At 29.0% G+C, this 12,588-nt stretch overlaps 2 long non-coding RNA genes across 2 annotated transcripts; both read right to left on the bottom strand.

The window, feature by feature from the left end:
• Positions 1 to 2,810: 2,810 nt before the first annotated feature.
• LOC149031596 (uncharacterized) lies at positions 2,811 to 4,316 on the bottom strand. Its single transcript, XR_016177658.1, has 4 exons — positions 4,228 to 4,316; positions 3,895 to 4,055; positions 3,134 to 3,216; positions 2,811 to 3,037 (listed from the first exon to the last, which is right to left on the bottom strand). It is a non-coding gene; the product is annotated as an uncharacterized LOC149031596 (long non-coding RNA).
• Positions 4,317 to 4,436: 120 nt separating this feature from the next.
• LOC149031595 (uncharacterized) lies at positions 4,437 to 11,459 on the bottom strand. Its single transcript, XR_016177657.1, has 2 exons — positions 11,273 to 11,459; positions 4,437 to 4,597 (listed from the first exon to the last, which is right to left on the bottom strand). It is a non-coding gene; the product is annotated as an uncharacterized LOC149031595 (long non-coding RNA).
• Positions 11,460 to 12,588: the final 1,129 nt, after the last annotated feature.

Below are 12,588 nucleotides of genomic sequence, written 5' to 3'. Positions count from 1 at the left end.
AACTATTCTAATTCTTCTAAGCTTCTATTTCTAATGAAAGAACTGGGCTTTGAGCTGCCACTTAAATGCCGAAGTCTATCCGTCGCGAATGAGTTTGTCTTTCTTGCCCATTTATTTAAAATATTGAAATATCGACATATCAACAAAATTAATCTCGGTTAGATAAACTATATACGAAGCAATGCATGTAAGATGATATTTATTACATGCTTTTCTGGACGAAAACGAGTAAATTATTAATGATCGATTTCATCATTACTGGCCACGAACACAGTACAAGTAATAAAAAAGAGAGTGCATTTATGAATTGCATTATTAATTAAATGAATTTAAACGTTGAGACAAGATAGTGATAAGACCCCTATCCTAAACTAATAATAAAACATACAATAAAATATACAATTTTCATGAGTAACTCCTAAAAAGCAATTACTCATGTGCTTGTCAATAATTTATTTAAACTGAGTTTTTCTTATTTTTTTTTACATACTTTTTGTAAAATTAAATCATATTTTTCTATTTTTTTCCCAAACCCCAAATTTCAAAAAATATATTTAATTTTAAAATATATAAAATAATCAAATTTCAATGAGTCAAATTCTCAATTCTAAATCTAGTTTAAATAATTACACCCAGTAACTCGTGAAGATTAGGATATCTTTCATCCTCGGCATGATTGAGCACTGGAGGGACTTTAAATAAAAACTCACGGTTTAAGAAGTTCTACGATTGCTCCAAAACACTCCTACTTCGCAGCAAGTATTGTAATCTGACAATGGAAGACACGATACTCGATTTGACATTGAAGAAGATCCATTGAAGATCCATCAAAGATCCATTGAAGATCCATCAAAGATCTATCAAAAAATTCATCCAATATATTTGAAAGGAAGAGAATCCACAGTGTTATATCTGTGTTATATCTGTGAAATAAAATAGAACAAAACGATAAGTTATCTGAAATATTATCCAAAATCATATAAAATAAAATCGAATAAAAGATAAATAAAAATGAATACTTACAACACAATACATTCCAAATAGGACGAAGCTCAATGGCATTATGATAATGCACACCTCGCGTGAATCTAATATAACGCGGTATAAACGAAAATAAGAAACTATAGATGAGTTTCTTATCGCGATACCGAAATTTTATTATACGACGAACAACACTGACTCTAATTCGCGTTTGATTTTAACTTATTACTCGCCCGATCACTGATTCTAAAATGCACTAATTCAAAGACTGCATTGCACACAGTCAATTGAAACAAATAATTTTAAATATTCACTGATGCACTGACTTTAATACGCGAACAGTCTGTACCGACTGTTTTTAGATAAAAATACAACTTTACTTGAACAAACTCTAATACAATTACTGTATTGGTTCCAGTTAAATTAATATATATAATTCTCAAAAATAGTTCGCGAAACACGACGGAATTGAAATTAACGAACGAACAGCGCGTGCTGCTCTCTGTTCTAATCAGTGATTTTAATTATATTTAAACAATAAAGCGCATTCCCGCGTACATTGCTTCGTGCCCGATTGCAATCTGAAACAGAAAAAAAAAAAACAATACTATAAATATCATTACTACACACACAGTAGTAATAAGATTTTTGAGGAATTATTTAATACAAAAATATATTCACTTTAAATCTTTATCAACGAATGCACGATGGGTCTACTACCCTTTGGATGACGATGACAATGCACAAAGAATGACTATAAAACTACATTACATGCAGTTAATTCAATTAACACTAGATTTATTGACTAAGCAAATTTGATTTATTTTAAACTTCTTTGCTACATATATATAATATACCTGGTGCTCCACAAAACACGAAGCAAAAAAAACTCAGATTGAACTCAATACACATTCTCTACCTCCCTTAACTGCAAAATTCAAAGATGTATTGGAGACAATTCACAAGCCTATCTGCATTTCCGCCAAATTTTTAATCTGTAAAAAATTTACGCTCAACTTCGATTGTCGACCACCCGTCATAGTACCTTTTATGTTAGCGGCGTAATATACTCGATAGACTGTAATATATGCTGCCCTATTTGTAACCTAAATGTGAAAGAAACTCTACACCATATATTCTCTGAATGCTTGTTATACGATAATCTAAGAAATAAATATATTTTAAATCGGACCTTGAACCCGTCAAAAGTTGTAAACATGTCCATCTTCTACTATCTTAACAGACCGGGGAAAATCGAATTTCTTTTTCTGTTTATAAGCAATCGTCTACAGTTGTGTTCATATATACTAAATGAGTGATCATTCTTAGCTTCTATAAATCGCGAAGTATGCGAATAAAACCTCTATTTATTTTATTTTATTTTCTTATTTTATTTTATTGTATTTCATTTATTATAGTGCAATGTATGGCGTTTCTCCGATGCTCAAATTTTTGTAAAAAATTATAAATGCGAGACAATACATTATTCTATATACATAAAATAGAAATATTTTAATATAGAATATATATTTTTTAAATATGTTAATTTTTAATGCTGTAATGAAATGTACGTAAATATTAATTCCTCTCCTCTACCCATTTTTTCATTCAAACAATGTTTGTAAATTTTTTAAAAATAGCGAACAAAATAATAGCGAACAAATCTAGTGTTAAATGAATTTGTAAATGAATTTAATTAATAAAATGTGAATACCATTCCAACGATGATCTGAAACACAAATAAAAATAAGATTATATAAATCGTTGTTATATAAAAATTACTATAATCATTGAAAAAATGTTTAATATAAAAATTGACTTACGTTTATTCTTCATTGATGAATGCAGGATGGGTATCCTACCCATAGGATGACGATGAGAACAGGTTTAAACCAAATAAAACAAACTTCCTAATTTCTTAACCGAGCAAACGAAACTTTAACATGCGAAGATCAACACTGAATCTACATGTCGACTTTTTAATATTTTATTTTAACACAATGCAGCACATAAGAACAATTGCCTCATTGCCTAGCCGCTCGATTGCAATGATTTTCTGAAACGTAGCAAAAAAAGGAACAATTAATATCATCGTCGTAGTAAAAATCCATTGAAATTATCATAGAAGTGTTTAATAGTAAAATATACTTACTTTTATTCTTCATTGATGACTGGAGGATGGGTATCATAATACCCTTAAGGTGACGATGTTTAAAATAAAATTAAATAATAAGTCTGCAAAGTTGAAACATACTAAAGATAATTATATTACAATATTTCCTGTAAATCATTTCTGAGGGCAGGGCACACATTAAAACCATTGAATATTTTGTCAAAAATATTCAATGGTAAATAGAAATAAACTATTTAATTATCTATGAGAGTTGACATAATTAAAAGTTAAAGATATTAAATATTTGTGAAATTGATCAGAGTATGCAACTATTTGCTTGCAATATTACATACTGTTGAGAATGTACATTGTATATTGTATATAGCTGGGACCGTGGATATTCCACGCACATATGTACGATTCCCCACCTAGTCTGTATGTGAGAGTGTCGTACGAGAGAAAGACGCGCGACGATATGGTGGCTCAGTAGGAGTTTCGCTATCGCTTGTTACAGATAGATAATAAAGTGACTTAGTAAATCACCGGTATATATATTAGTTAACCTGTTCATAAATTCCCCCTGTTTCCTTAACACATACCAAGTATGTAATTTTAATAAAAATATTAATTAAAAATATTTAAAGTTGTCTAAATACAACAGTAATTATATCAGCAGACTCAATGAAGAGTAACATAAAAAATAAACCAGTTTTTATACCATTCTATGCAATGAAAAACTTTTTAAACTATTAAAATTAAAACGATAATGTTAGAAATAAAATTATTAAATAATTTAATACGCCTCATTTTCGTTGATGTTGGCTCGTCGAAGGGGATAGAAGACGAATGTGAGGTACGTTACTATGTAACCTTGGTAGAGGAAATCTCGGGAGTGTCGAACGCTTGGCTATTATACCTATGTTATCGACTGTTAACGTTTTGTAGTAGACTCGAGAAATGCCTGGAAATATACATAGACATTTATAATAGCCAATATGTAGAGAGTATTGTGTTCTTATTCTTCCTCTTCCTCTCTCTCACTCTCACTTTCACTCCTTCTCACTCACTCTTAATCTCTCTCTTTTCTGTAGAATTTCTATATGCCAAATATACTTAAAAAAAATTATGCTCACCTCGACGTATATAGAGAAGATAAAAAAAGTTGCCACAAGATTAAAAGGTTAGTGAATTCGTGTTGCAACTCTTCCCATATTTAGAAAGCTAAAAAAAAGTAAAATATGAAAAAACTCACGTATAAAAATCTTGAATATAACATTCGTTATATATCATTTAATATATAACAGGAAGATGTGTACGTAAGAATATTAATTAAAACAATTACCTGAAATTAACGGGATAACAAAATCCACTGCAACAAGTATACAGATGACAGATTAAAAAATTCTAAAGATTCGCCATATAGCAGTGCATAAAACAGGCGCGTAAGACTGGCGCGAAAATACTGCATGTGCGAAAATGATGCGCAGTATATCTTCTTTTCACCTATAATAAAGAAAAATTTCGAATGATTAAAAATACGATATAAGAGCATACAAATTGTCAAAATATACTCAAAAAATCAAAATTGATCCTTATATCCTTTATAAATTGTAATAGAAAGGTGTTTACATTACAAAATATCTTCTAATTATCTGATCTTAACGGGACTATCACACTCTCATGTAATCTCCCCGAACGACGCCAAAGAACTAAAAAACATGGACGACAGATTGGTTTTGAATAACACATTGGTGCACAGTTTTTTCATTTAAAAAAATATTTTTTTTTTAATTCAAAAGAACAAAAAAAAGAAAAGAAGTAGAATTGAGTATATTCAATATGAGGAAGTAATATCTTATACTTGAAAATAAATTGTATGTTAAGGGGCTATTCTGGAGATTTGAAAAAATCGATATTTTTTTCATATTTTCAAAACTTAACCTTTTAAGAATATGTTCTTAAGAGGATTTTTAAAAATTCAAATTATTTTTGGAGCTGTTTTAGTGATGCTGCATCCTATATCCTACCCTTAATACGCGAAATTTTGAACGCATTTTTCTCGAAACTGTTATTTTGTCACGGTTGCAATGATATCTCAAGTTCTACTTAACCGATTTATTTGAAATTTGGTAAGTGTCTTCTCTATGCATTTCTCTATCGTACTAATCAAACTTCTTACAACAATTTTCAATTTCTACTATTTTGAAGAAATTCGGAATAGTAAAACAAGTTGTAAAAATAATGCATCTTTTTTCCAGACAGCCGTAATTTAGCGAAAAAAAAAAAGATTTTTTTCATCTCTTTTAGTTCGTACAATAGCGGCATTATTCTAAATTAATAATCTGTTTTACTTTTTTATTTCCGATTACTAGGAGAGCTTCAATCGGGCAACCGTCTCGCGCCGTTTTTCTGGGACCCCCTCCTACTTCATCAGCCTATATCTTTTTCAATTTTAAATTTTTTAACTATTTTTTTATTCATGTATTCTTGAAATATTAATAAATATCTTATAAAAATATACATAGTGAAAATATTATTCATCTTTTTGTAATTACACTTGAAAAAGTACCTAAAATTCATGCCTCTAGACCAGAATACCACCCCCTAAACGTTGAATTATACATTAATATTCGTGCAGTTTCTTTATTTGAAAAAACATTGTTATTTTTAAATTTAAGAAAAAAAAACATTAGAATAAAAGAACAATGTTATAGACGATAAAATTAATATTTAATTCTTCCTTTACTTTATTTCCTGTTTAAATACGCTATTGTAGACGATAAAATTTAGTTCTTTCTTTATTTTATTTCCTCTTGGAATACGCTATCGATCTTAGTGAACGAAAACTCCGCTCAGAGATTGAAAGGAAACGATATTCCGTTGTTTAGAAAAAACAAAGTTCGTTTATGAACGATTTCAACTACGATCTTTACTAAAAACAAAAGCTCTACCCATCGATTGATGGAAATCATGGAAAAGGAAGGAGATTAGGAATCTTATCGACCAATAGCAGAAGGATTCACCCCTTATAGTCCACCGATGGGTACAGCTTATGTTTTTGGTAAAGAACGTAGTGGAAATCCTGCATAAAAAAACTTTGTTTTAAAATAAAGGAATATCGTTTCTTTTTAGGGTGTTGCATGTGTTTACATTGAAATCCGAAACCACTTGAAGATCCAGACACAGCACAATGTTTTTTGTCGCACCAATATGTCCCGATAATTCTTAAGTTTGTTTGGAAATTTATTGTCCTCCAGAATATTCCTCTTAATCTCTGAGTGGAGTTTTCTTTCACTAAGAGATCGATAGTGTATTTAAAACGGAATTCTATTTCCCTCGATAAACATCCTACGATTTTGATTCTATCTGTGACTATTTGACAAATTATAAAATAAAAGAACGTTTTCTCGTTATTTCGAATGTTGAAAAAAGGATGATTATATTGAATGTTTTATTACATTAATTACAGGTGTTCTATTAATTTATTGTTGAGACGTAATATATATTTCCTGTTTTAAACAAAAAATACTAAATAAAAAACGAAAATGAAAAAAAAACGCTTTGTACGTTTATTTCAAATTGGATAAAATTAGACAAATGTATGTTAACAAGTAAATTATTAAATAATATAACGTCTGTAATTAATTTAATATTAATGATTAATTATGTGTTATAAAACAGTAGTATTATAAAATAAAATACTATTGTGTAAGAAAGTAGCGAACGACTCACGCGTATTCCTGTAAATTATTTTTTACAAACAGTCTATAAAGTGTAATTTACTCTTACCCTATAATAACTAAATATCAAAACTATCAACAATAAAACATTTTAATTTCTACTTCTACTAAATTAGCTAATATGTGGATATTGATAAAATTCCTCGCAAAAGAAAAATAAATATTTATTCTGTAGGAAAAAAACTATTATTTAGTTCTTTCCTTTATATGCTATTTTCTGGAAAGGAAAACTCTATTCAGAGACAAAAAGAAAAGATTTCGGAGGGCTATAAAACCATAAAACAAAACTCAAGAATTATTGGGACCTACTGGTGCGATGAAAACCTTTCGTGCAAGTGTCGGATCCTTCGGATAGTTTCAGATTTCTATGGAAACATGTGTGACACATGATCTTTCATTACGATCGTTACCTAAAAAACATAAGCTTTACCCATCGGTTGACTATAGGAGGTGTACCCATTTGCTATTGGTCAATAAGATTCATACTCTCCTTCCCTCTCCAAAAGGGTGTAGCTCATTTCTGATATAAGTATGTGGAAAGAAGTAAGGAAGTGTCTTTAGTTAGTTTTTAGTCTGTACCCCCATAACATAAAGTTTCTAAAAATTTTCTAAAACTTTTCTTGGAAAGCTTTAAGTCTTTCAAAGAGATTTCTAAAAAATATTTCTACAAGGTTGAAAAGTCCGCGTTTAGAAACTTGCAAAGGATTTCTAAAAAGGTTTTTGAAAGATGTTTTTAAAATCTTTTTACCGTATTTTGCGAAGGGTTCCTAGAAAACATTTTTAAAATTTTTTCAAAAAAAACAATATTATGAGCTTCTCTAGCAGCCAGGGCTCACCGACCAATCCTTTTCACGAATGCCCGAATTTTTTTTTTTCGTGGCGTTGTAAGACTGTGGAACATATTACGAAACAGACCCCGACCCTCCATCCCGGCTGAGCCAGGGTGGGATTCATGAAAAAAATTTGACCGCTGGGACTGACGACTGAGACCGGCGGGATTCGAACCACGGATCTTTCGCTTTCCGGGCGCGACTGTTCTTTAATCAATTAAGCTAACCAGGGCTACCAATAATTATTTTTCACGAATGCCTCATTGGTTTGGCATGGAGGCGCTTGTCCCACGGAAGGTTTTTGAAAGACTTTCTGAAACCTTATCGTCATGTTTTGTTAAGGAAGGCGATACAAGTAAAATAACAAAAAATCGAAATTTTTTTTTTTTCATAAATAGTTAGTTTAATATCTCAAAAATATGCCCGTACATTTTGAGAGTGAAATTCGCATTATGTATCGATTAAAAATTCATTTAAGTGCTCCGCCTCAACTCGGCGCTAGACGCGAACGCTAAACTTTGAACGCGTTTTTCTCAAAACAACTTTTTTCAAACTGACGTGCAAGATAACTCAAAACGTTCTCTACCGATTCTTATGAACTTTAGCACACATTTTCTTTATAGTATTTTTAGCTGCTAGTTGAATTTTAACAATGCCACCAAAATTTTCAAAAATTGCCATTTTTTACCCAAAAACCGTTGGAAGAAAGGGTCAAAAATCGGACTTTTTTGTCTTATTCGTGCCAATTTACGATTTTTCGACTTTTTTGTTTTTTCCTAATTCAACTAAAAGTTACATGATTTATGACAACGCTCTAACCCTTTTTTTTTCTTCCAAATTGCAGTAACTGAAGCTAAAAATCACGCTGATTGATGCCTTTCGCCGCGAGGGCCTCAGGAGATTAGTTACTATAGCGGCCATTTAAAAAAAAAATTTTTTTAAAAATCGGATTCTTATATTTTTATATGTAATGAATAAACATGTTGAGTTTAAAAACGATTCACTTATTTTTTCCATTTTAAATAAGCCTCTGAAAAACGGTCAAAATTTAGGAGTTTACATGTATCGCCGACCTTAGAGGTTTCTATAAATATGTTTGAAAAATGTTTTTGACATAATTTTCATAATATTTTTACAAACTTTTTTGAAATATTGTGTGAAATCTTTGCAAAATTATTCTGCAAGGTTTTATAGAAATATTTTTTCATCAAGGTTTCGCAAGAAAATAATATTTTTTTGAAATATTTCATAAAAAGGTTTTCAGAACATATCGCAAAAGATTGAGAGAATATTTTCAAAAATGTTTTAAGAAATATTACTTGAAAGGTTGCTATAAGATTTATAAAAGATTTATTTGAAAAAATGATTACTAGAAATATTTAACAACCTTTCTGCAACATTTATTGAAATATTTTTAATAATATTCTTACAAACTTTCTTGAGATATTTTATAAAATCTTTTTGCAAGATTTCTGCTAGGTTTCATAGAAATAGTTTTAAACAATTTAAAACTATTTTTATAAAAAAAATATTATAATTAATAATAATTAATTATAAATAATTATTAATGTTTAATTATTATTATTTTTTTAAACTATTTTTTTTTAATTACTTTTTAAGTAAAATATATTTAAAATGTTCTTGAAATATTTCAGTAAAATCTTTTATAAATCCTTTTTACAATATTTTTGAATGATGCCTGCAAGGTTTCTGAAACATTTTTAGGAATATTTTACGAAAATTTTTCGCTGAAAGATTTCAAAACTTATCGTGTTATGTGGGTATCAGTCCTTAGTCAGTCCTTATGTCTTTAGTCTTGAGTTAGTCTGTCTGCATCTGTCTGTTATCTGTTATTCTGCAAATCTCTCACAGTCAATTGGTTTTATATTTGTAACTCTTTTGTATTCTGTATTTTTGTAACCACGCTACTTTTTGTAAACTTATGTAAATACCGCTCGACATCACATCATAATTAATTAAATGAACTATTACACACATATATTTCAGTTCATCATCAGTTTATCTTTATATTTCCCTCTATCTGAACTCCCACAATTCAAAATTACAAAAAAAAATATCTAATTTTAAAGGTATTAACATGATAAATATAAAATAGATAATTCATAAGTTATTAAATTAATTAATAAATTTAAACATATAAAAATGTATGTACTATCAATAATAAAATATATTTCTACTTCTACTTCAATCTAATCAGCTAAAATGTATGAAATATTGATAACATTCCTCGCACAACAAAAATGAATATTTATTCAATATTTAAAAAAATGTATATATTATAATAGTATTTATATCATAAAAATTGATTATTCATTATTATTCGATTCATTAAAAGCAGTATTTTGAACTGATAGCCACTTATTTATCAACATATGAAAGTCTTGATCAAAAGATAATATAAAAAATTGTAACGATAAAATAAATTTAGGAATGAACAGAAAGCAGTTTTTTGTAGTATCTCTATGGTTTTCTGCGTATGTAGTGAAATATGTATATAAAAACAGAAGAAATTTAAGGACATAGAATACAAACGCTGTTAGAAGTGCAAATATAGGTATATTTAGAATAAGATAATTTTCTTGGAAGTAAAGCTACAAGAAATGTTATTCTTTCTTTTGTCTGCGTTTTATAGTATAGAAAATGAGTATATTATGTATGTATGGCTGTATGGATGTATGGTATGTGGTACGTGTATGGCGCGTACTTACTGCGTAACCGAAAACAAAACACGGTCATAAGACCGATTATCTGCTACGAAAGAAAGTAGGGATTTCAAAGAAAGAAAAAGTTAAGGAAAAAGATGAGAGTAAATGACAATAGACGATAGAGTGAATAAAGAAGAAGTAATTAAAATAAGAAATTAAAATGTTATCGAAATATTAAAATATTGTGTGTATATATCGTTTTCTGATTTTTTTGGCGGAATAGATAGAATTAGGGAATTAAAAATAAATTTTTTTGTTACGTTACTAAATAACAAAGAAAAGACGTTACATGTATAGATCAGATTGAATATTTAAATAAGATTGATTTAATAGACTAAGAAAGTGAGTGTGAAAAGTGAGGAATAGACATAATTGACGTTTTTCTTTTCAGAACAACACCTCGTCCTATTCTTGAACATTTCTTCTGAAACACTTCTATTTTGATTATATATATACATAAATATATATTATAATATAGTTACAAATTATATATATTACACATCTTACCTTATGAAATGGTTTATTGTTCGGCATTTTGTTATTTCAAGAATCGTGTATTATAATAATTTGTAAGGAAAACAGCTTTTTAAAAATCAATTAAATTTTCAATCTTTAATGATAATTTATAATAAGAATTATTTTATAAAATAGACACTAATTTTAAAATAGTACCTAATGAAAATAAAAATTTACATCAATTTTTGTTTGATGATTTATCATATGTACTAAATAATACTTTTAACGAAAATGAACTTCACAGTTTTAGCAATATTCTTGAATTGAGTAATGTTAATACACACAAAAGAGCACCATAAAATATGTGGACCATTAATTAACAAAACGCTGTATGCAATGTATTAAGAATTTTAATGAGATTCTTACCCCTTTTTTTAGTAGCTCTCGTGGATTGGACCTCTAGACACACACATTTTCAATAACCAATAATAAAATAATACTAGTCGGAGGTAATATTAAATATTACTAAAATACTTTCTCTCAAATTTGATTATGTTTAATCAAAATTAATCTTTTTTGTTAACGACCAATCCATATAAAAAAAATCACTGATTTTACGTAATACACATTCAAACTTAACAACGAAAAATAGTAACATAATACTCAACAGATCAAACAGAAGTGGCTCGCTTCGCTTCTTGATCCTATTTATAAACTTATGCCTGCCCCCACTTCCTTGACGGTTACTTCTTTTCTACAGCGAATCAGTTTTTAGGATATGCCCTCTTTGTTCCTTATTGGATACTCCTACTGACGTCCACGAAGCTCATTGGCTTAGATAACTAACCTGTGCTGCCAGATCGTTGGTAAATCTTACCCTCTCCCTGTGCCACTAGGATTGCACACAATGAAAGTTATCCATGTCCGTGTGTTTGGGATGTCGAAAGAAGTCGAGTGTAACCGAAGTTGGCGGGCACGCCGGAGTGGCACACTATGAAAGCGACTCGTGTCTATGTGTTCGGACGAAATTTTGAATTGCAGAAATTATTCAATGAAAATTTAGTTCAAACGATTTTAGAGTTTTTAAAAGCGTTAAGTGTTACTTTAAAAAAAAAAAAAAAAGATTATTTCTAAACGCTTGCATGCAATGAGAAAAATTCATAACGAAGAAAAATGGCAATCACGCATCAACTAAATTTACTACCTAATATATATTTGAAAAAACATTGAAAAGAAAATATAAATATTAATGTTTATTTTGTTAGGAAAAGAAGTCGAAGATACTTTTAATAAGTTTCATTCGAAGAAGTACACATATAACTAGTCACGCCGAAACAAGAAGGTGTACATCGTAATAATCAAGAAAGTCCTTCGCTGCCCTTTTCACCGTGTTTATACGTATATATACATTCTCCCACCAGTGGTACTAAACACGTAAGTCTCGGTTAGCAACCGAAACATTAACAACAGTCAATATCATTATACATATACTTAATGGGAAGGTTATATCTATTGACGACTAAATTCTAAATATAAGCTTAAATTTACTTAACACGAATTATTTCAACATATTTACATATTTTTTCATTTCTATTAAATGTCAATTTAGGAATATTATTATAAAAATACATAAAAATAAAATATTACAAATACGTATACTGTAAAAAAATATTAATAATAGAGACTCGTTTAATTTAAACTAATATTTTTGACTGGTAATATAAATTAACTTGATATTAAAA

The sequence above is a fragment of the Polistes dominula genome, unplaced genomic scaffold, assembly GCF_049000335.1.
Source record: "Polistes dominula isolate Pdom_NZ unplaced genomic scaffold, Pdom_raw_medaka contig_17, whole genome shotgun sequence".
Taxonomy (NCBI): Eukaryota; Metazoa; Arthropoda; class Insecta; order Hymenoptera; family Vespidae; genus Polistes; species Polistes dominula.
The sequence above is the reverse complement of the archived record's forward strand: the minus strand, read 5'-3'. Positions and strand labels throughout refer to the sequence as shown.